The sequence below is a fragment of the Macrobrachium rosenbergii genome, chromosome 50 (assembly GCF_040412425.1).
Source record: "Macrobrachium rosenbergii isolate ZJJX-2024 chromosome 50, ASM4041242v1, whole genome shotgun sequence".
Classification (NCBI taxonomy): Eukaryota; Metazoa; Arthropoda; class Malacostraca; order Decapoda; family Palaemonidae; genus Macrobrachium; species Macrobrachium rosenbergii.
Window position 1 is genome coordinate 26941654 of NC_089790.1, and position 26613 is coordinate 26968266.

The 26613-nt window shown below is 36.3% G+C and overlaps 1 protein-coding gene across 1 annotated transcript in view; it reads right to left on the reverse strand.

Annotated features, from left to right (window-relative positions):
- The window catches only part of LOC136832887 (glycine receptor subunit alpha-4-like), a 159717-nt gene that overhangs the window by 121871 nt on the left and 11233 nt on the right, over nt 1–26613 (reverse strand). The window contains exon 2 of the mRNA XM_067094545.1: nt 13283–13435. The gene's annotated coding sequence lies outside the window, so the exon portion shown is untranslated. The remainder of the gene's footprint in view (nt 1–13282; nt 13436–26613) is intronic.

Sequence of the window (26613 nt, forward strand, 5' to 3'; positions counted from 1 at the left end):
TCGAAAATAGCTCTTTACCAGATCTTACTTGACTATATACAACAACAACTTCTTTAAAATATAATACTACAGCCTTCTTTAACAAACGAAGTCTTTGAATAGACCCCATTAAAAGTATCAGCTGTGCTTACAGCCCAGGTCCATATACAACAGACTGGCATTGAATGAGCGAAGGACACGTCATTTACTAGATATAAAATCAGTATAATGCTACTACATGTATAAACTGCACACAATAAAAGACTCAGCCCTCGTTAAAAGACTATATTGCTTGTCACAGCAAACTATCTAAAAAATCAAATAGCAACGTAAATAAAACAATAAAATAAAATAATTCACTAGATACATATACAATATTTTTTAGATTAAAAAACCACAGAAGCCAGCGTAGTCTAATTAAATTGATACATACATACCTGAGAATAAGAAACTGTTTACTGTGTTCCTGCTTTCTACCCGTATACCTAGATTTCCATTAGCTAACGTTCGGAAGATTTCAAAATAGACGAAACTAGTCTCAGGCGGTTCCCCAAGACCTTTCAGGCCTCCTCTTCCCCCCGTTTACCCTTGGGAAATCGGTAATCCTCTTAAGACTGCACAGTTCACCGCCACTTCCTTTCCCCTCGACGACCAAGCTTTAGAATTCTCTTACTGCATCGGTTTGTTTTGACTTGAAACCTTTGGTCGGAATAAAGGTCTATCCTTTCAACTGTGGTTGACTTCTTCCCTTCTTCCTTTTTTTTTTCCGACTTGAAAAGGGAGTTGGGTTCACCTTCCCACTCACCACTGGTCACCCCCCTCCCACTTTCCCGGCCCCAACACCTCCCTGCTCCTCAAATAAACTAGAAAAGTACTTGATTTCCTGTTTGATTTTCCTGTCTCGATGTAAATACTGAGAACCCTTCAGTGCCACTATAATTTTTCAATACCTATACCATACGTACATTTTGGACCACAAAAGTAATGTAGAAACATCTGAGTTTTGCTCACGAACAAGCTAAAGTTCCTAATTCATCAAGACATGAGGAAGGAAAGTGAATAAATGCTCGGAATGAGAAAGAGTATAAAACATGAGAAGATACAGTGCCTTTAAGACCAAAATGTTTCGTCACACAATAAACCTCAACTATAATAGTAGTTTAAGGAGAGAAAAAAGCTAAAGTCTGTCTCATTTGTGCGCAAATTTCTCGGATTAGGTTTTTTAGTGTTTACAAGAGATCGCGAAGTGGATCTCTTTGTAAATAAGAATTTACTTTACATGGAGGAAGACAATGGAAAGAAGAGTAAATGGTTCTTTTTGGGTACGAAAGATAAAAATGGATACTGGGATCTTCGAATGAACAACGGATGGAGAGCTCGTTTTCGTCAGACAGAAACTAAGGATATGGTCGTTAACGGTCTTTCATAAGATGATTTTTGAATTTAAATATACACGAATATAAATTCCTGCGCTAAAATACACACATACACACACACACCCGTAGGGGGTAGTGTCGTCAGTGCACCTCATGCGGCGCAATGTAAGCATTACTTAGGTTCTTCCCAGCGTGCCTTCGGCCCTTAGCTGCAACCTCTTTCATTCCTTTTACTGTACCTCCGTTCATATTCTCTTTCTTCCATCTTACTTTCAATCCCCTCCTATCAACTGATTCATAGTGCAACTGCGAGGTTTTCCTCCTGTTACACCTTTCAAAATTTTATTGTCAATTTCCGTTTGAGCGCTGAATGACCTCATCGGCCCCAGTGCTTGGTCTTTGGCCTAAATTCTATATTCAATTCAATTCAAACACACACACACACACACACACACACACACACACACACACACACACACACACATATATATATATATATATATATATATATATATGCATGTGTGTATGTATATATACATATACACGTATCGCCTCCAGTTCCGTGTGACGTAAGAGCCTCTGCGAAATTCTGCCACCTATTTCTTTTCTCCTTATCTTTTACGGATTTCCACTCACCTCCAGCCTTCCTTCTCACCAGTAGGTCTAGGTATTCCAACTCCTCTGATACCCACCGGATCCGTGCTGGGCGACGGACATGTTTAAGCCATCTCCGTCTCCCTTTCAACATTATCTCATATGCACGTGGAACCTCCGCATGGTATAATTTTTAACTCTCTCCTGCCATCTGACTCCTAATATTCTTCTTCTTAAAGCTTTATTATCAAATCTTACACACAAACACACACACACACACATATATATATATATATATATATATATATATACATATACATATATATATATACATATATATATAAATATACAGTATATATTGTATATATATAAATATATATACACACACATATATATATATAGCTGAAAGCAAATGGATGTTACAGACTAATACACACATAAACAAAGCCACTCCAACATCTAAAAACATAACAGACACCTCACACGTCTCGAACTGTCGGACTACCCGCCCAGTTCTCCTCGTGCTGCTGGGAGAAAGGGAGCTGGGGTTTCGGTAATACATGTACACGTTCGGTACCGGTTCGGTACCGGGGTCTAAGCGATGTCAGGCAGGGCAGCCGGTCGAGGTTACGGCCTACCCCACCGCCAAATCAAAGTCCTTCAAAGAAGGCACCGTGCTTACCCCATATAAAAATGGGTATAAAGCACGTTAAAACGAAGAAAAATATATATATATACAGTATATATATATATATATATATATATATATATATATATATATATATATATATATATATATATATATATATATATATATATAATCCAATACAAAAATAAGAAAATATGGCAAATTCTGGTAAATCGTTACGCCAGGACCTACCAGAGTTCTCCTTTGTCTGCGGTGCACTGGTGTGTCAATATGAAATGGAATTACAAGGAAATACTGCAAAGCGGGTCCACATTTTGGTACACGAATAACAGCAAGCATGTAAATAACTGGAGAGCCGGGGGCCAGTCAAGGGAGATAGGTCTTTCTCGCAAGGAACTTTATACAAGAGAGAGAGAGAGAGAGAGAGAGAGAGAGAGAGAGAGAGAGAGAGAGAGAGAGAGAGAGAGAGAGAGCGTTGTCTTCGATTTCATCAGACTTCTTTGATTAAGTGGTATGGAATAACTACACTAAAATCATTACTATTCAGATAATAGTGCATATCTATATAAATGAAATTTCGAAAAAAATGTAGATTTTCTGCAACACCATACATCCCTGGTTTCCTATTTTCTCTCAAGATTTCTCTGCTGCATCACGTGTTCATACCAGAGAGGGTCCTAAATGAAGTTGCATCGTAAATCTTGTAGATAAAATGGTTGCGTTGGCTCTTGATAGCCTCGTAGCGTAGAGAAATATATGGCTGGAATAAGGAGAATGACTGGAAGAGATAAAACAGCCGCAGAACCAATGTAGATGGCAATAAACGGAAAAGATTGGAAGTCCGTGATTACCAACATACTGCAGAAGAATAAAAGAGGAAGGTGACTCAATCAGCAGTTCTGGGCGAGCAATCTCCTAGTTGCGGGTGTTATGGTAATATACACAGGAACACAGCATGTGTTAAATGGACAAGATAACATAACATCCTTACCTCAAAACTAATTTCCACAATAATCCGATCAATTAAATGAACGAGCTGCTTTCATGTCTTATGCTAAGGACAAACATCCTGACGTCCACGCAAAATATCTTTTCCCGCCATTTTCACGTAACGACTCAGTAGTAGGCCGGGACCCTTAAACAGTAAGGTTTGTTATATTTCCCCGGTTTCATTCCTCTTCCCGGTAATTACCCTTCGCTACAAGTCGGCAGCAAACGAGGATTACAGTGCAATGCGCTCCCACTTTTCTGTTAATCCCATTTCTTTACAATGTCGATAAATTTACTGAGTGAATCTTACTTTCACTTTTTCATCATATTGGGATTTTTAACAGCTATTTTAAACACACGTTCAGTCGCAATTAGATAATACTTTTGGAACTGAATTTCAACCTCGCAAAACTCACCACTGACAACTGCCTTCTCTGTACTCACATTAAACATTTTATCTTCTGCATCTTCCAAATGAGCAGCCTTTCTCATACGCAAATCATGTGTTTGCTAAACGATGCCATTTCTCTATAAACATCGGATGTCTTTCTAGTTTTTACCGGATGATAGTATTACTTTGTCTTCACCAGTAGGAGTTTTCATTTAGACTGACATTTCGTGTATAATCAAAGTTTATTTGTTTATAATTTTCATAGTTAAAACATTTACTGATGAAAAGTTAGTGGGTAAAATGTTAAAAATGATTTAGTGATCTTTCCAAAGTATTGACGGCATTTCAGAGTAATTTTTGATAACGTACAGAGAGAGAGAGAGAGAGAGAGAGAGAGAGAGAGAGAGAGAGAGAGAGAGAGAGAGAGAGAGAGAGAGAGAGGGCTGCAGACAATACAAAACACTATTGGATTAACATATCCCAATAATAGGAATACATAAATAAGTGTCTTAATGCATCCCTTTGGTCTTACTCTTATTCATTAGCTGATTTATGACTAGCTATTGGGCACCATTGTACTGATTACATTGCTTGTATGATTTTCCCAGCGCCCTGCAATTACCTTCGCAGAACGCTTTACTGAAAACGTCTGGATACAATCTGAGAGAGAGAGAGAGAGAGAGAGAGAGAGAGAGAGAGAGAGAGAGAGAGAGAGAGAACTAACTCCGTGGAATACTCCCCCTGAGATTTCGGGGAAGAGAATATGAATTTGAAAAAATTAATACGGGCGAAAATGAATAATTTAGAAATTTGAAAACGATGTACCTTGTAAAGTGATGATAAATAAGTGAAGGAATAAAGAATGAATAAAAGATGTAGCATGGCATGCAAAAGATGCAAAAAGAAATATATCAATGAGATTTGAAAGATGAAAAAGTTAATGAGTAAGAAATATCGAAGCTAGATGAGAAAGCTAAGCCTAAGACGAGCAAAGAAATTTTCATTACCGGAAAAAGCCTTAAACGCATGAGAAATTATTGCAACTCATAAATGCAGAGAAAGGGCAGATGAAACTGAGGAAGCAAATGTAATATCATACATAACGAATAATCGACAAAGGATGAAATATAATAAGCGAATAACCGAGTAGAAAAACGACTGATAAACAAGAAGGGAGAGAGGGAACGGCTCCTGATTAAAAGGGGACATTCCAAAAGCAAATAACAGCCCCTGAATACACGGCAAAGTAATATCGAAGACGAAACTGTACATGGTCAGTTCATACAGTAAGAGTTAATTTAAATTTCTTCTGAATATTTTATAAATAAAGAATCAGTTACAGCAGGATTTCAAAATAAGAAATAAAAATTTAAATCTGTCACTAAATACACGCAATAAAATGTGCCCTACCAACAAACACAAACACAATTATTTCATTGACGTGTGCGTGCCTATGACTGAATGATGGACAGATAAATGAGAAAGACATAATAAACAAGAGCCTTAATATTCAAAGTTTGCGAATCCTCACGACAATCACTACGAGTGATCTTGCAATAGTAATCCAGTTACATTTACCATTCCATTGATCCCAAAGTAAAGCACGGGGCACGGACAAATCCACATTAGCTTGAGTGCATCTCAGAGCTTCTCTGTCTGCAAGGAATGATTGTAATAACACGAATCTCAAAGATATTGCTTATTGCTTTTACCCACACGCTGGGGCCACGTTCTGAAAGCTTTTAGCAGACACCCTCTGACGTTGGATATTATGAGACAAGTCTTTTGGCTCAGAATTTGGGATTTATGGCAAGATATTTTAGCACTAATATGTATGCCTATATATATATATATATATATATATATATATATATATATATATATATATATATATATATATATATATATATATATATATATATATATATATATATATATATATATATATATATATATATATAATAACGATAATAACAAAGGAGAGGAAGTGTCCGAGTACCCTTTGTCCAGAGATTTCAAGTGAATAACTTTCATATATCTTTCATTTTTCTAATGAAACTTCAGTTTAATTTGTTGATTACTGAGAAACATATTTTTACCAAAATGTGGTGCCGTCAGCACGGCGTCCACCAGTATAACTGCTCAGGAACCCTAAATTTTAAATTTTATATTATTAGACTTAAAGGAGTAAGTTTATTCAGAATGTAATATATATATATATATATATATATATATATATATATATATATATATATATATATATATATATATGTATATATATATATATATATATATATATATATATATATATATATATATATATATATATATATATATGGTGCATGTGCATTCTGAATAAAATTACTCCTTAAGGTCGAATATAATATATAAAATTTAAAATTCCGGCCTTCTGAGCAGTTACACTGGTGGGCGGCGCGCTGACAGCACCGCATTTTGGTAAAAAAATGTTTTCCAGTAATCAGCGAACTGGCAACTGAGGTTCATTAGAAAAAAATGCAAGATACATGAAAAGTTATTCACCTGAAATCTCTGGACAAACGGTACTCGGACACTTCCTCTCCATCTTTGTTATCGTTATTTTATGTAAGTTGAAATGAAGACAACCGCCCTTGGTAAACTGTTATCAATACTGAGGTATCAATCATCTAATTTACATAATAATATCAGGATTACTCTCGTTTACTGTTGTGTACATCACGGAATTTACATATTCTCAGGCTTACGTGTTAATTATAACTGCTTTTTTGTGTTATTTAGCGTTTCGACAGAAATGATAACCCTTAATAAAATGTGATTAGTATGATTGCCTTAATTAGTAAATATAATCCATTATGTAATTAACTACGCAAGGTTTCAGCGAATGATATACGATTGCTCGAGTTCAAGTAGCTTACGTAGTGTTTTGGACGGGTTGAGGCTTTCGTAAATTTTTGTATACTATACCGAAAAAAATACCAACATTGCTGTAATATATCTTTAGTAAGTAAATAATTCCAGTATTGGTGACCTGCAGCGTATGCCTTTGTTAGAGAGAGAGAGAGAGAGAGAGAGAGAGAGAGAGAGAGAGAGAGAGAGAGAGAGAGAGAGAGAGAAAGAATACGTTAATTGCCAAGTAACGCTGTCCGAAATTGTAGTTAAGAAATTCTGATGTATACCACAAATTATAAGGGTGATTTTATTCCTTGTGGCAATTACCATGCATGTATGTATATGTGTATATATATGTACATATAGAATTTATATAGTATATATAAATACAGTATATACATATATATATATATATATATATATATATATATATATATATATATATATATATATATATATATATATATATATATATATATATATATATATATATATATATTATATATATACATATATATATATTATATATATATATATATAAAACTAATACATCAACTAGCTATCATGGTGAAGGTGAGTTGACATCAATTCTAAGTCAAGTACAACAACCCGAATTCGACAGGTAGGTGCAACGACGAATCGACATCAACTTATACCTCTCTTGACAGCTCCGTGGTCACAGTCACTGTACAGTATTTTCGTTGAATATAACTGGTGACGAAGAATTTGTCACTTATAATTTTATAATTCCCCCTGGGTGTAAGATATTCCAAGGTATGGTGATTGGATAGTGAAAAAAATTTGTGGCTTAATCTCAATGAACATAAAAAATGTCAAGATCTATGTGACAAATATATATATATACAGTACACATATATACACACACACACACACACAGATATATATATATATATATATATATATATATATATATATATATATATATATATATATATATATATATATATATATTGTATTTAAATTTATATACATGACACACACATATATATACTCGTATGAGAGAGAGAGAGAGAGAGAGAGAGAGAGAGAGAGAGAGAGAGAGAGAGAGAGGTACGATTACAAAATTAAACCAACACTGGAACCCGCTAATTCCTATAGTTTCCAAAAAAAACCTTTGAGAGGGAAAGAGATGTTCAAGTTTTATCATAGAAACAATTTTCCCAGAAACTTCAGCAACCTCCCCACTCTCTGCAGCAGAATCTGAGGACAAAGTTAACGTGGACGCTGTTAGTTCATTATTCTCGTGTAAGCCGGGCATGCACACACACACGGGCCTTTAGCAAAAGAATGAGCTTTTTAAAAGTTCTTTTCAGATGCTGGTAAACAGTCCCCACTGCATGGGGACACACTCGCAAGCCTTATTATTAATACTTTTGCTGCTGTTGTTGTTCCCAACTTGTCATATAATATCATGAGTTTGAAAGTGAGAGCAATTTCTCTCCAAAATGTATTCAAGGGATAAAGTGAGAACTATGAGGAGCTCCAAAATGTATTTAAAGGATAAAGTAAAAAGTATGAAGATTTTTTCATCGTTGTTATTATAATGATTCCTGAAAACCCGAGAACTCGGGCGGAGTTTAGATATTGCAAGATAACGCTCGAGCCAAGAGGGGAAAATGTGACGCTGTTTCCACAAACCGACTTTAATAATAACAAGGATCCAAAGGCACGAGGCTAATGAGCCCCGTAAAAGAAAAGGCTTCCCGAGTTCTTCACTTTTATCTAATTACTTTCCCCACTCTTACTGCAATGAGAGACTCCAAGACGCGTGGGGCTATCAGCCACGAAATAATTACAAATACTGATCCTAATTCCTTACGTTGCTGAGCGGTATCGTTATAAACACTTGAACCATTTATCGGTAAACGCATTCAACGCGAGCTGCATTATACAAAATAACCAGCTGGAGAGGTTTTTTCCCGGAATGCAATATAGTATGTCATGCTGTTATTGCGTTCGCTATATTATTTGGGTTTCTTTGTTTTTGGTGCCTGTCTTTATCGTTTGTTCTTATTTCTGACGGAAATTTTATCTCTCCTCTTGCTTCCTTCCTACGCTGCAATTTCCCATCTGACTGAAATTTCTGTGAAAAAAAACGGCTTCATAATTTTGGCTTATTAAAACTTCCTTAGACTCTCGCAAAAGATGAGACAACTTTTTGCCTCTAATTCCCAAGTTGCTTCATCATTTTTCTTTAATAATAATAGTTTATCATTTCAGTTTCCTTTATGTCTGAATTTTCACATCAACAAAATTCTTTATGGAAACGGGTCGGTTCATTTTCTCCATCGCGCCATCTCTTTCATATCAAACCTTTGATTACCATCAAATTCCCAGCTTATTGACGTCATGCAGGTTTCCCTTGATTTACTGCACGTGGTGCACTTTCTTTGTTAAATGTTTATCTTTTATCAAGATGTATCCCATCCACCCTACGGCCTCTTATACCTGACCTAAGCTTTTCCTTAAAGCCCTGCCGTCAAAGGGTAGTCTTTATCATCGAACCGCTTACGTATTCAGCCCAATAAAACCGTCTGGACAGTACTACTGAAACACAGATCTTTTGGTATGAACACATGGCACTTATGAACGATTTTTAAAACCATGTTATTCTTAACAACATCTTGTATTCCTTATTTTTCACCAAATCGATTGATTTTTATTTTAAAAGAATGCGATATCAAAGTAGCTGTTGTCTGATACTGACTAGCTGCTTATGAAGAGCAATTCTTCCACGGACATCATGTGGAAGTTGCGTAGTGAGGGGTCAAACGACTGGATTTTTCGGTACTTAATTACAGAAGTCACTTAACTATGCTGTTTAACGTTTTGGATTCTTTAATGCTTTGGTAATAATGATTAAAAAAAATCCTGGTATGTAGCTCAGTTCGTTAAATTCATTGTTCATTTTGTTACCCGCTTACGCATATATACAAAACGATAAAATTAGATATAAATCAAGGAAATGTATCAAGTACGAAAGAAAATAACAAGGTCAAGGAAATTACGCACTGTGCATTAAACAAAACTCTCTAACTGCGAGATAGACACAACCCGCCAAACACAGAAAAAAAGTGGAACATAAGACTTTAACCACGTGTGGTATCAGAGCATGAAACTTTAAGAAAAGTTTAGTTCTCTTGAACTTAACAGCACAAGCATCCACAACACCCCTAAGAGGAATGTCCTTCGGTTTTACCGACTGGAATACTTCAATGTTCTGGGCCATGTAAGGATATGATGCCTCAACGAAGTAATATTTTTCGAATCCTGTCCGGCGTAAAACGCTTATCAATTATAATTCCCACTGGGTATAGTGAATTCGATATTAAACGATATTCGTGGCCTGATGTCTATGATTATAAAAAGAAAAAAAGTCAAGCGTGTATAAGTTACAAAAAATTACAATTAGTTCAGTGTTACAAACTCACCGACACTTTCTGATCCTCTCATCTTCTTTCCCTTCCTCCTTCTCACAATCCACCCTCGTCCTCCGACGCCCTTATCCCTTCCTTCTCCTCGCCCTCCTACCCCTTAAAGCTTACCTCCCCCCCTCGACCCTTCGCTGTCGAAATTCGAGCGCCATCCTACACGACAGCTGTTTCCCTAGAGAAGACCCCCAGGCATAAAACTTACGGCAAGACCAAACCAACGGTGAGAATTCATTCCAATGCCGAAGGATCGAGCACCAGTGGGCCTCATGGAGGTCAGGATGGACTTCCTACTCCTAAACTGAACGAACAACTCAGCAAGGTCATTATCTGTCCCAGCCCGATAGAGTTCCCTTTGAATCCTCTGTTAAAACCGTCAAGGGAAATTCTCCCCACCTTCAGAGGACTATTTCCAATCCATTAGGGATATTTCCCCCACTGAACCTCCTCAGATGCTTCCAACAAGAACGTTGAACAGGACCTACAATTTGTGCAATGAAGTGTGTCTGGAAAAGTTTATGAAGGTGGAACCTACTACATCAAGTGTCCCAGTTGTTCAGAACCATATCAAGAAGGTTCAGTCGTTACAGAGACAGACTGTCGTTCAATGCGCAGCTGAAAGCTAAGCCAAACCCATACCAAGACTTAGACCAGAGCTTGTACTTGCACCCCAGCAATCGACATCTCATCGAGAAAAACTGACGAAAACAATTGGACAACACGTCAACTCGGTGGCCGGTAATAAATTCACAGGAATAAAAGTCACAATTTTGGCTAGGAAAAGTCACAAGAAAAAAAGTCACATTAATTTATGGTGGCCGGTAATAAAGTCACAGGGAAGAATTTACAATATTTCTTGGAGGTCATTATCTTAGCGATATTCAGTCTTTTGTTTATGTTTATGCGGAAATCCCCAACGGGCCTGTACTAAACACGCCGCAAAGGTGGATACATAGCAGGTAAAAAAAAAAATCCCCAACGGGCCTGTACTAAACACGCCGCAAAGGTGGATACATAGCAGGTAAAAAAAATCCCCAACGGGCCAGTACTAAACACGCCGCAAATGTGGATACGTAGCGGGTAAAAAAAAAAAAATCCCCAACGGGCTTGTACTAAACACACCGCAAAGATGGTTACTTACCGTATTAAAACCCTTGGGCCCTGGCGGTCATTATCTACAGTAGGAGAGATTAATGTGAGTTTTTCCCGTGATTTTTTTTTTTTTTTACTTTTACCTGGATTCGTGAACTGAGCGCCAGACCCTCTCAAATGGTAAACCTTCAGCCAACGCCCACACTTCATCCCCACCACACCCCTTTATCTCCAACCTCAAAAACTCCTCGACCTGAAAGAACTAATATATATTCTTGCAGTTCCTCATTGTATACTCAAGCTATTCCTGTTTCATTTTCCGGTTTATATCTGGAGTGGAGCACATATATCTCTCCAAGATGTAATGGAGCACATCAACAGTTTTCTCACCTTCAGAGCACATATCGTTAAGCGGCCTAACAGAGAAAGGAAAAACATTAATAAAAGAAACAGTGCAACTGTCGGTCAATGCGATTAGCAACTGCTCAAGTGCTGTTTGCAACGGAATAAATCAACAGTTTTCTCACCCTGAGACCAAATATCGTTAGCATTTTCGACCTTGATGATTCTCTTAGCGAACAGCACTTCAGAAGTTGTTAATCACTTTGACTGGCGGTTGCTGTTTCTCTTACCAACCTTTTTCCTTCTGGGCCGCCAACGTTTAACGACTGAATCTTTGAACTATCGCTGTCTTCCATACAAGCGTTACCATTGTATCTCTACAGCTTTACCGAAGGGCAACAAACAACATATGCACAATTACACACATTCTACAGTCTTCCTTGGAGGGGCAAACACAATCCAAGTCCCATTAAATGTACAGAGTTCTCCTCGAGAGGCATACACAACTACATCTTCCCTTCAGTCAAGGCGAAAAAAAATGTTCTCCTATCAAAAATCTTTCCTTGTCCTCGTGCTAAAAATCCTAAGTTTTCCTCTATCGATCCCTACCCCTGAAAGATTGGTGATTTTTACTTTAATAACATTTTCGAGTAAATGAAATACTCCCCAAGCCTTGCTGCTATCATTCTTTTCCTCCTACTAATGGCCACCTGAATGTTTAAAGGGGTTTCAGTCCGTCCTGTTCAACTTTCCACTCACCTGACCATTTTTTCACCTTCATACCGTTAATATAACTCATGTTTGTTCATGACCATTTTCCACTTCCACATCATCGAATGCTTTTTATGGGCTGATCTATGAACAATAGTCCTTGTTGGCATAACGCTAGCTCAGTCAACAACAGACTCTAAGTTAGTTAGTCGCTTGAAAATACTAGTGTGGCGAAACAGCTGTTCGTGACGAAATTTAATAAATGGAAAGAACTGGCACATGAGAATCAGCAACAACTCCGGCAATATGCAGAGTCCCGTAAAAATACAGATGCCACTAAAGCAACTGATTTCAGTGAAAACTGTGTCAGAGAAAAATTATGCTTTAAGACAACATATATGTATAATATATATATACATATATATATATATATATATATATATATATATATATATATATATATATATATATATATATATATATATATATATATGTGTGTGTGTGTGTGTGTGTGTATATATATATTTATATATGTGTGCATACTGTATAAACAATTATATATATAACTATGTATAAACACACATATATTATATATATGCTTATTCCTTAACAACATTAGTCTATAATTACACAAGTGAATCTGGCCTAGTCTATGTTGTGATAAGAAGTTCCATTGTCTAGCTATCCAAACAAGCAGACAGAGAGGACTGAAGAATATTACATGGGAATATTTGAAACGAAACTACTTTAATAGGCTTTAAGAAAACATATAAAGAAAAAATCCTCATCAGAAAATAATTCAGTGCAGTTTATTTACCTTAAACTGGGGGATGCTTGTGGAAAGTAAGATATCCAATGAAGCCTTGTGCCTAGTCCAATTTAAACTGTCACATCTTGGAATACGTTGGTGATACAATCATTGCGGAATCCTCCTTTGTGTGGACATTGACGACTCGACAACAGATCCTACCTGAAACAAAGGAAACTTTTTAACATTGCTTTAAAAACAGAACTCAGTTTGTTTCCAAGAAACATACATTGAGCCTCCACCACCACCACCCTCTCCCATGCCTTCTTACTAAATAAACATAAATATATATAGTCAAAAACCGTCCAATATGAAGTGACAGGCAAAGGCGAACCTATCTGGCGTGGTGGGAGGGGTATCCATCCCTTTGAAATATCCTGAGGTACCGTCGGAAATTTTTCCAAGTTTGTCGGTGTAAAGGCATACACAATGCAGCCAGTTACGGATCGGTGAAATTCAAAAGGGTTATGTACAGACATGAATATCCGCAATACATGTATATACATAAATAAAAACAAAATCATGGATTTTGTCTTTATTTATGTATTCATCACGTTCCATATTTTCGTGATTCAGTTATACATGTACACACACACACACACACACATATATATATATATATATATATATATATATATATATATATATATATATATATATATATATATTGTACAGTATATTTATGAGAGAGTGAGAGAGTGCCATCAAAGCGAGGATTAATTATATATATTTTCGTCAACAAACTAGCAAGCCTATCTCTACAGATATACATATATCACATATCAGCTTCATAAAGTTAAAAAAAACTCCTCATTATTGGCACTTCTACAAAAATATACAGTAATTACATGCTAAAAGCGTTCGTGGTCCAGCACTGGATTGCCGTTCTGCCAACAATATTATATGCACACAGCACGGCTCCCCGACAAATTTGGTATTAGTGAAAGCTAAATTACTTCTGAAATTTCAGGGAAGCTGTATGTATTATTAGTTGGACATTCCACACGACTTGCTATATTTTATGAAGTATATTCAAAGTTGTCGAAAACGAATTCAGTTTCTGTCTTATACACAATGGATGTCAAGAAGCTGTTCTGTTGCTTCATCTGAGTCTATTATTTACAAGGTTACACTAAAAAGTCAAATCAGTGGATTGGAAACATTTTATCTTGTGACTTACCTCTTCTCTTACCCTACTATCACAGATTATATTTACTCTCAAATAATTATATTAATAAATACATGTTTTTAATCATTGCTCCATCTTCCTCGTTTTCATTTACTCTCGCAACCTTCCTCAGGCTCATATTTACCCTCATTTCGCTCCTTTTGTGAACGCTTCCACAATCTTTTAGTAGTTTCTCTTCACTATCCCAAATCCTGAAGCCATTTTTGTGGTTAATAATCTCACCTTACCACTGAAAAGCTAGAATTCATATCTACAGCGTGAAAAAAAAAGTCCCTGAACCCGTTTCTTGAGAAATCCAATATGCGCTGCTGATTTAAGCTCTGAACTAGGTAGTCCAAGTGGGTAGTCAGGTAGAGTCATGATGGATGAGCATTAAGGTAGAGATCTCAGCTCAGAAGACTTGCTGAGAACTGGTTGATCCGTGCCTTTGTAAGCCACCCTATCACAGAAGAAGGCTAATTTTGAATTAAAAACACACACATATATATATATATATATATATTATATACAGTATATATATATATATATATATATATATATATATATATATATATATATATATATATATATATATATATATATATATATATATAAATCATATTCAACTTCCATCAAGTTCTTCAAATAATATTATATGCAAGTCGATTCTTTTCGTCAACGCACAGTAAATACATAACATTCAATGTCTCGGAGTATTTTTGTCTTGAGTATTGACCTAAGAATCATTCTGGTTGGTGATAAAAAATATGTCGCAATGAAGTGCAAAATTTGCAAGTGCATCCTATAATAACGTTCGATGTACCAATAGCATTGGAATTGGAATATAAAATTTAGGCCGAAGGACGGGAGCTGGAACCTAGAATGTCTTTCAGCGCTGAAAAGAAGTGAGTAAAAAGGTTTGAAAGGAGTAACAAGAGAAAAACCTCTCAACGGCACTATGGTTCAATTGTTACGAGAGGGTGGAAAGTACGGTGGAAGAATGATAATATGAACGGAATTACAGTGAGAGGAATGAAAGGGGTTGCAGCTAGGGGACGAAGGGACGCTGCAAAGAACCTAAAGTAATATCTACAGTGAATAGCACTGCGGGGGATGTACCAATAGAATTCCAACCTGTGTACCCGTTTTCAAGTTACGTATTTAAAGTGTGTAGCGAAAATTAGACTTGGGTTGCGTTTAGTCTTCTCAAGTCAGTTAAAAATTCAAGGCTCCAACATATTGTGATTGCTCCACTGCCCCATACGGAATGTCTTTATCTTCCCTTTAGTTTCCACTGCTTCTGCAGAGGGATATCAAGTGATATTTCGTGAATACAAGTATGTGTTTAAGATTGCCAGTAATAATTTGGAGCATTCCGCGAGCGACGAGTTCCTTTTTTTCAGCAACAATACAGAGAAAATGTCTCGTTAGTGCACAGGAAACTTAGTAAACTAGACAAGTTTGGCCGGAAAGTTCCATCATTATGCCAGCCTTACCGGAGCACGTTGACTGTATTTAGGAACAGCAAGCTGGATATTACAGAAATTTTAAATCAGAATGAAGCTCCTTTAGGCATATTAAATGTTCTTGTATTTTGTACGGAATCGAAAAGAGTTCGTTATGGGTTTTTGGTAGGTGTGAATATACGTGTTACTTTGCGAGTTGTGACTTGGAGGCACTACAGTGAAAAGGGGGGTCGGGAATTCATGTAAAGTCTTTATCACAACAAATCACAAATTCCATCTGAAAGATGCTTTTTGAATAATGCTGACTTGATAGTATTATTTGTGTTTGTGCTTGAGAAAAATTTATTAATGAGAGGTAAATTACAGCTGCTGAAGAAGGAAGGTTTGGGTAATTACTGAAAGTTAAGAAAATTCAAAAGACTAACTCAGCAAAAGGAAAGGAATTACAAGACACACGAGGGTGGAGAAATAAAAAAAAAACTATATGAGCCAGACGGAAAGAAAATATGTGAACCAGAAAAGTTATATGAGGCACGTTGACTTCGTGTGTGTGTCTTGACCTGATTGGTGTAAACAGGAAGAAGGAAGTGCTGACTGTGCCAGGGCTGGCTGGAGAGAGAGAGAGAGAGAGAGAGAGAGAGAGAGAGAGAGAGAGAGAGAGAGAGAGAGAGAGAGAGAGAGAGTCCATTTGTGCCGGGATTAAGTTTCAATAATAAGACCTGCGTTCTTTGTTGGGTTATTTCAACATCACTTTGTCTTATGATATTTGTTTCACGCCTTTATCATAAATAAGAAAACAAAACAGAAAGAATAAATACTGAGTTTGACAACAGTAAGTGAAATTTATTACATTTGCTCCGTCCGTACAAAATAAACAAATCGTGTAACACCTGAGCAATATCAATCAATCTTTCACTCGGCATAAATTACATTGTGATGTTGTCTTTTTTCAACAATTACATCAAATGATATTAGTACATATGAATTACTTAATAAATGAACGTGAATTCTGCTTGTTTCGGTAGTTACTGTGCAGGCACCTAATATGTGCAAGAATCATATTTGTACAATGCGAGAGAGGAACACTGAGGAAACTGCCTGGCGAAAATTAAGACGGGTAGGGATGTAAATATAAATAAACAAATAAATAAATAACTACTACATTTATGTTGGCTACAAGTAGGAGTTTGCTATTGGAATAGAGAATGGAATGGAATACAGAATTTCGGTCAGGGGCCAAGCACTGGGACCTATGAGGTCATTCGTCGCTGGAAGGGGAATTTAGAGTAGAAAGGTGCATCAGGAGGAGAACCTCGCAGTTGCGCTACGAAACAATTGCTGGGAGAGGGTGAATAGCAAGATGGAAGAGAGGGAATATGAACGGAGGTACATTAAAAGGAATGAAAAGGGTTGCAGCTAATGGCCGAAGGAACGCTGCAAAGAACCTTAAGTAATCTGTGGTGCATCACTATATTGTGATCGAAAATAATGAGTAAAAAAGCCACAATAATGTAACTAATAAACTATTTTTCAAGATACAAAAAAATACAAAAAAGGGATAAAAACAAGGGAGCTTTCGACCGTTTGCGCAATGGTCCTCTTCAGCCAACTGCCTACAGTGCACCGCGTAAGGTGCTCTGACGGCACTAACCACCTACGGGGAAATTTGCTACAAGTACACGACCCAGGTGTTCAAAAGTGAAAATTACGACAGAACAACGGAAGCTAAATGGGTAGCATTAATCATCCACATTACATCGATCAGTGACCGAACCTATACACAGAGACATTCGTTATCCTAACAAGCTTCCACTGCAAATATTCATTGCAAATAACGCTAAAATACGCGAATAAGCCAAGTGTTGCCACGCTGCGGTTCGAAAAATAAACTGCTCCAAATCGCATTTTTCACCGAATCCACGGGTCGTCAATTGGAACTTCAAAAGTTCAAGCAAAGATGCAATGAGTTACTACCAAATGCTGTTCTCCTTGCATTTTAATACTTTTCGTCTTTTTATTTATTTATTTTTCTTTTGAATAAGTGAAATCTCTTCTTTTTGTATTTCCCTTTACCTTCTCTTACTTCCTAATGAGCGCCATATTCTTTGGAAGCTTGAATTTCAAGTCAATGGCCCCTGTGGGCTTGTTCTATATGAATAGGGTTCATCTGAATAATAATAACAATACGACATGACGGTGCTCGTTTTGTGTGGATAAGTAGATTACTGGAAAGTAGCGGTTGCTGATTTAGCTAGTCTGTTTTATAGCAATGGAAAATTGAATTCATGATTAAGTTCCCTTTGTTCATGAAGGATTATGAATACATTTAACGACTAAGTAAGCTTTTCAAATCTGCCTGTTTAATGATAATCCACGTTAATTATCAAAAGGATTAAAACAATAACATAATTTTTCATATCTTATTATTCACGGATAATTAGTATATTGTTGCTCTGGTATTATGATAAGAATTAAGCTCTGATTAAGGCACACAAAAATACACATTCGCATTGATACATAAAGTGCCTGTCCATATGACAGACCAAAAATCATACTTAAGAGTACCCAGTCGTGTAGGTATACATCTCTTTACTAAGGATACACACACACACATACATACGTACGTACATACACATATATATATGTATATATAAATATATATATATATATATATATATATATATATATATATATATATATGTACGTACATACACATATATATATGTATATATAATATATATATATATATATATATATATATATATATATATATATATATATATATATATATATTTATATATATATATGTATAAGGTAAAGTACCTGAGAAATGCGTTCTATGTTGTATAAGAGGAACTTTCTAATCTTCAAAGAAACTGGAAAGAAGTCTTACACATGGGACCCTAAACCAAGAAGAGCAGAGGGGATTCTTTACATTTTGATTAACAAAGCGTTTTATAGCCCCTAGTGTTGGGGTAAGGCTCAAGAGACTCAGCTGGTACAAAGACCAGCTCCTTTAGAATACGTGCTTTAATCCACTGAGAGAGCACCATGTAGACAAAACCCCTTGCCTAAGTCAGTGGTGTCAGATGTGAGGTGGCAGTGAATAGAATAGAATATAGAAATTAGGCCAATGACCAAGCATTGGGACCTGTGAGGCCACTCAGCGATGAAACAGAAACTGACAGTAAAAAAGCTTGAAAAGTGTAGCAGAAGGAATACCTCTCAGTTGCACGATGAAACAACTATTCGGAGCGGGTGGAAAGTAAGTGAATATGACACTCCGAGAATGGCAGACAGTGGAGAACACAGCAGTAGACATCAACCAAAGGGAATTTATGATACAAGATTTGACATCAGGATGGATACTTGCATGGGGTTGCCGTTAGGGAATGATCCAGCAGATGTTGCTCTGCCTGTCTTGCACATCCAGGGACCAGTGCAAGCTACAGGAGGGGTGCGAGGGGCAAGCATGGTAAAAAAAAAAAAAACGCAGACGAGCTCCAGAATTTGACGATCCTCAACCAAAAGGATTCTTGGCAATTGAGTTTTCCTTAAAGACTTGCAAAAATGCTAATCAAGGGTGGAAAGATGAAGAATGAGTAGTGCTGGCACAGCGAAAAGATAATGAGCACGATAGCAACTCACGAAGTAAACTGGCCGCAGGGATGGACAGCGAATTGGGCTGAACTTCCCCATCTGAATTTCACCTTCACCTTATTCAAAGATTCGCTGGAACGCCAACCAAAAGATGGAAATGAAAAATTGATCTATCCAAGAATCAAGGCTGCAGAATCAAAAGCAGAACATAACTGACGAATTTACCAAGATTATGAATTTCACTGTAAGCGTACCCTACATTCACTTTTGTCAAAATAGCCATTTCTCGCAGTCGTAAATTAACATCTTTAGCGGCATAAAGTAAAATAAGCAAAACCATGAAAACAAGACCTTATGTGTTCGTCAGTGTCAACTGAAAATTATCTCTACTCCAGTTGATTTACCGTTTTACTTCATGGCTTTGTTTTGATACCAGTACAAAAGCAAAGGGGTGACGTTTATACAAGCTAAGAACAACTTGCTAAAGTGAACTTGAGGGGTAACGATGAATTTTCCGTTCTTCCTTTTTTCTCGGTGGGTGGACTCTGCTCTGTTGTCATTTGACGTTTCGTGTTGGTTTTCTGTCCTTTGTAAACACCGCTTCTCAAGTGAGTGGTTTTCGATGGTAATTCTCTTTTCAGATTATTGGGCTATTACCTATTCTTACTAAAATTTGCTCGTTTCGTAATGATGTCATTATTATTGTTTTTCTTTTTTATTTTTTGCTGGTGCTTGGTTTCAAGTTTTTCTGCAATCATATAGATGAATTGAACTGAATATAGAATTTAGGCCAAAGGCCAAGCACTGGGACCTATGAGGTCATTCAGCGCTGAAACGGAAATTGACAGTAAAAGGTTTGAAAGGCGTAACATGAAGTAAACCTGGCAGTTACACGAATCAATTGTTAGGAGAGGGTGGAAAGGAACGAAAGGGGTTGTTGCTAGGAGCCGAAGGCACGCTGCAAAGAACCTTAAGTAATGCCTACAGTGCACCGCATGAGGTGCACTGACGGCACTAACCCCCTATGGGGAGACCTGCAATCATATAGATGACTGAAAAATACCCATAATCCTTTTGAAAACTTTTATATCATGTGTATGTTGCACACCTCTATCTTCCAATATTGGTCAAAATTATATATAGACAAATATTTCTCGGATGAGATTGCTAACCCCACTTCCTACCCCCCGCCCCCGATGTTCACAGTGATTGGTATTTCATTGTTGTCACCGATCCAAGTATTGGCCAGACCCGGTCCTTCGTAATTCTCTGATCAGATGACCAGAGGTAGCCTAAGCAAGCGTGCTACATCTCATAATGTATACATACATAGATAAAAACCTTCCTTTCTATGTATTTTTCTTATTACCTCCTGTTAGTTCTTTCTAATGAACACCATATCCTTTGGCAGCTTGAATTTCAAGTCAATGGCCCCTGTGGGCTTGTCTCATATGAATAGGGTGCATCTCCTGAATAATAATAATAATAATAATAATAATAATAATAATAATAAATAATAATAATAATAATAATAATAATCTTCATCATTTGTAATAGCAACCATGATCTCTTCACTCCCTTTCATCCTCAAACTGATTTTGGATAGCCTACGCTTTTCATCCCAAATCCACGAATCCAACTGAAGAACTATTTCTTCTGGAATTAACTTCAACCCAAACCCATTGCGACCGGACCTGAATCTCACCACAAAACGAGGAGTTTATCTGAATTCCTCTGTGTAGTAACAAACACATCCAGAAAACGGTGTGAGGAGATCTAGGATTTCAGTGGTCACTGTGCTTCTTACAAATTCACATATGTGGCAAAAGTAATCAGTAGATCACACACACACACACACACATATATATATATATATATATATATATATATATATATATATATATATATATATATATATATATATATATATATATATACATAAAAGCATACATACATATTGTATATATATGTATGTGCATTTCAAAATACGCGGTACCCCTTTGAAAGACCACGAATCCTCCATTCTCATAAAGTGTTTTGGGCTGAGAGAGTATTTTCCTTTACCCTCCTATTCCAGTCAACAAAAATTTCGTACCTAATTTTACGCTCAAATTAACACTGCATAACGGAATTTCCAGGAGGCGGGTTCATAGACCTTTTTCCTTTCCTTCTGAATTTGAATTCTGGCTTCTCAGTGTTGAGAGATGAGATCACTAACCGCTGAAATAGCTCATGATTGGCGGTATGGAAAAGAAACTACTGCAAGATTTTGAATGCGTTTGCAATAGAACACAGCAAATGTGAGCATGATTAAGGTTATGAGGTTATAAGGAAACCACGAAGATGGAGCAATGAATATTAATATAGATGATGGAAGAATGGAAGCGGCTGTTTAACAGATAGTAAATATAATGGACGATGGTGGCATAAGGTGAATCACTGGAAAAGGTGAGCAAGAAAGGGAGTGGGGCGAGATTGCATGATGGGATTGTTAAGCCACCTCTCCTTTATGGAACTTTAAGTATGGATTTTAAATGCAAATGAAATAAAAAAAAAATGGTGAACTTGTTGAAGTAAATAGTTATCATTGCATATGCATTATGAAAAGAATTGATCCAGGAGAGAAATAAAAAACATTTAAGTGGTAAAAGGTTGGCATAAAGTTGCAACGATGAGAGTTTTAAAGGTTTGTTCTTGTAAAAATGCTGCATGATGACAAATTGGTATAAAGTCTATAATTCAGAGGTGTCAGGAGAAGAAGTGAAAGACCTAAAAAGGGTTGTACAGATGAGGTGAAAACGTAGTATAGAAGAAGGGCCTTAGTGTACAGGAAACATGTAAAAGTTGGCAAGATAGGAGTGAATAGCACACTTCGCGTTGCTTGGGTTAAATGCGCTGATGATTAGCCTTCAGTGTAGGTTTACGTAGCAGTTAATGTTCAGGTTTTACTGCAAACAACTTACACACATATATATATATATATATTTTAACGAACCACTTTTGGTTCTACAGGTTACATAACTCAAAGAGATAGGACTGGAATGGCCTGAAGGACGGGACAAACTACAGAGGAGGTTGCAAAAACAATGTCAAAAGTGCCTTAAATCTAATTTATCATATATAATTGTACATATGTACAACTGAGTACAGGTTTTAGGTGGCGAAGAGGCACTAAATGATCATTAACATAAATAACCACATTTAAACCCATACAAATGATCATTAAATAATTTACTTTAGTCAACAGACAGAACATTTATAAGTGAAAATAAATGCTTAACAGCATCCGTCAAAAATCAATGAACATCAAATTCAAAATATAAATGCAAACAGCAAATCATTTCCAGAGCCATACACTTGCTCTACACCATTAAATAATAATATAATGAAATAAACCATCATTATAATAACCACAATAACACGTGTTCAATTAAACCAATAAGAAACTCAAAAAAAAGGCAGGATAACATTAACAGTGACACATATCACCAAAGCAGAATAAAACAAAGACACTGAAAAATTGCGAAAAATTGTCGAGGCAGTCTTTTACCGCCAACCAGGACAAAGATAACCAGACGTAATCAGTTGAACCATCGAAAACAGCAATTAGCTGTCAAAACAGGAACACATCCTCAACACAGATGAATTTGCCGACTCGTCGTGACAGTCTTTTACCATCGAAATATCCTCTTAATGCTACTGAAGACGTCAAAACACACAGAAGTAGAGGTCCTCATCCTCCCGCCGAAGTAAACAGGTCCGTCACACCTGTTACCCAACAAAGTGACTTCCCGCTCCTCTATCAAAACATGCTGCTGCTGTTGTCTTGGCTGAGTGTCGCCAAGGAACCGATCAGTCTGCCACCCAAAACCTGACTCCCGCTGTCACTCACACCATGACAGATGAAAACTCGCCATCCTGACGAAAACACTGGAGGTCAGAAGAAACAGGGGAAACTACCTTAACAAGATCATTCCAACAAAGAAATGACTGAACCTGACAATACATATATATATATATATATATATATATATATATATATATATATATATATATATATATATATATATATATAAATTCCTGAAAACTCTTGCAAGACGAAACTTGTACATTAATATTTGGCAACAGTGTCTCAGAAATTCAACATTCCTTTCTCGAAAGAGGTGGAACAAAGATACAATAAGACTGCATCTTGGTCATGTCTGAAATATTACTCACACCGAGATGAAATATTTCATTTTCGCTATACAGCAAGAGTGTCATGAACTGTAAAACAAGACTAAAACGAATAACGTGTCGAAGGACATAGATAAAAATAACTTGATGAATATCTGAATGCATTTATGCTCTGTACGCATTTCAGACGGGCGAATGCATTTAATTAAATCATATTCACTGAAGTATTGTGAAGCTGAAGAATGCTAAGGAGTTTCCTTAAACGGTACAGACACACAACCACTGTGTGTGTGTGTATATATATATATATATATATATATATATATATATATATATATATATATATATATATATATATATATATATATATATATATATATATATATATATATGTTACCCAGTCGAGAGGAAATTTCATTGCTTACCTTTTCCTACAACGTTGAGAAGTCCTTCTATTGGTAGCCTGATAGTGACTGCATCAAAAGGCTACTGGCATTCTCTCTCTCTCTCTCAGGTCTACAGCGAAACAAGCTCTACCCAAAATACTTTATTTGACAACAATCTAACATAACTCGATTGCCAGAAACGAGAGATGTAATGAAATGGAATATTAATGTTCACCACAAGATCAAGCATATTACATTCCATCATATTTAACTAATTATTGTCTCTACATCGTTATCTCACAATAGGTAAAAATAATTCAAAGTCCAGTACATTCCCAACGAGTACATCTTTAACCTCCTTCTCAGCGAAACATCTGAAGAAATCAAATAAAACCCTTATTAAACAAAATGCATAAAAATAAAGATATGGGAATTCCTCCCATGTTACTTATAAAGTACACAATGTAATAAATGCTTGACACATGTTAAATGAAAGAAACAATCTACAGTTAGGGAAATCAAGTGTGGTTCCTTCCTCCAGACAGCAATGTTCACAGTCTTAGGTCTCGAACCACAGAGTCTTCACTGAAGACTTTTAATAATGTTTAGTGTTGGTCTTCGAATGATCATTTGCCTGATAACTAATCCCTTCACACCCTGGGACTCTGCCCAAAAGAAATGAACATACAAACGCATTTACCGGAACCTGGACGTTTCCGGCAAACGCACTCACGAAGTCTTGTGGCGAGTTCCCACGTCTTGAGAATATCTGACGTAACAGTTTTACTTAATTAGGAAACGAGTCAGATAACAGCTAATTATCCTCTCGAAGTTCTTCAGAATGTCTTTAGCCACATTTATTAATTAAACATCTACTGTGCATTGTAATTCATAAAATACTTGTGACCTATAAGCTTTTCATATATATACAGTATATATATATATATATATATATATATATATATATATATATATATATATATATATATATATATATATATATATATATATATATATATATACCCAAAACCGGCGCTTTGAAATGAACTCTCAGTCTCTCGACTCCAAAATAGGTTTCGATATGTTACACAATGCACCGAGGAAAAAAATTTCCAATCAGAACCTCTCCTTGCATGAACATTCAAGCAAAAACAACAAACTTACAAAAAGTCCAAATGTGTAACAATACTCAGAAAAAGTCTGAGTAGGTAACCATATTCATCGGTAAATATCTCGTTAACAGTAAATTTAGAGAGAGGTTAGTATGCTTTTTGTATATAAGCATATTAACGACACCTATGAACAGCGAAAAAACTTAGCTATCGTGAGATGCTATTAAACAGAAAAAATACTGACAAGGGTATGTTATGACTCCATGGCTGTTCAGTCTTTATGAATGAAGTCATACGAGAAATCACAGAAAGCTATGTCAATGTCAGTGTAAATCAGTGGGCTAACAAAAGCATTGAAATGGATTATAGAATAGCTGATATTCGCGCAAGATACAGTTCTGGTTTTGGAGTGAAGAGAAACTGAAAGTGTTTGTAAGAGGAGAAAGTTAAGAATAAATGCAAGTCGAGTAAGGTTATGAGGAGAAATGGAAACCGTGGAAATGGAGCAATGCAGGTATCTTATATTAAACATAATAGATGATGGTCTGTTAAAGGTATGGTAAGAGTGTATAAAGGGATCGTTGAACTAGCTGTCCTGTAAGGAACTGAAGTGTAGATGTTGAACGTGAATAAAAGAAAACTGTTGAACTGTTAAGATGAACTGCTTAGCTTTTATACGCTAAGAAAAACTGAAATGATAAGAGCTGTGGATACGTAAAAGGGTAAAAAAAAAAAAAAGGTTAGGTGCAGGTGATAGGATAGCTCATAAGTGTTCTAAGAGGTCTGGTCATGTGGAGTGAATCGTGGTTGACAGGTTTATGAAGAAAGTTTGTAATTCGGGAGCGTTAGGAGGTGGGAAGAGAGGAAAACCCAAACAGATGGTGTGGAAGAGATACTATAAAAATAAAATCTCAAATCCACGAAGCACAAGAGTGATTGCAAGACAGATGAATGGAGGTATGGTGGGAATATGTCGTGCCCTTGATTAGCCATATGTATAGGTACACAAAGCAGCTAATGCTGAGGAAGATTTATGCACTGTGGGTTAGTTCACAATTCACCAATTGAAGTTAAAATGTAGCAGTGATTTTCGTGTTGCTTTTTCTACGGAGGCACCCCCTGCTGAGGGAACAGCCATACAACTCAATTTTGAAACACACACACACACACTATATATATATTATATATATATATATTACACACACACACATATATATATGTATATATAATAGGTATGTCATGTGAGAGTGCGTGTGCATATATATAAAGAAGCTCCAACTCCAGGCATTTGTTCTGTCTTTTTACCATAAGCACGGCTTTCTGATACGATCTTAAACGTCCAAGAAAAACGATATAGAGTTAGACTATGAGTCAAATTATCTCATATACGAGCAGCATCTTGATAAATACAAATCCTTCAAACTTTATCCTT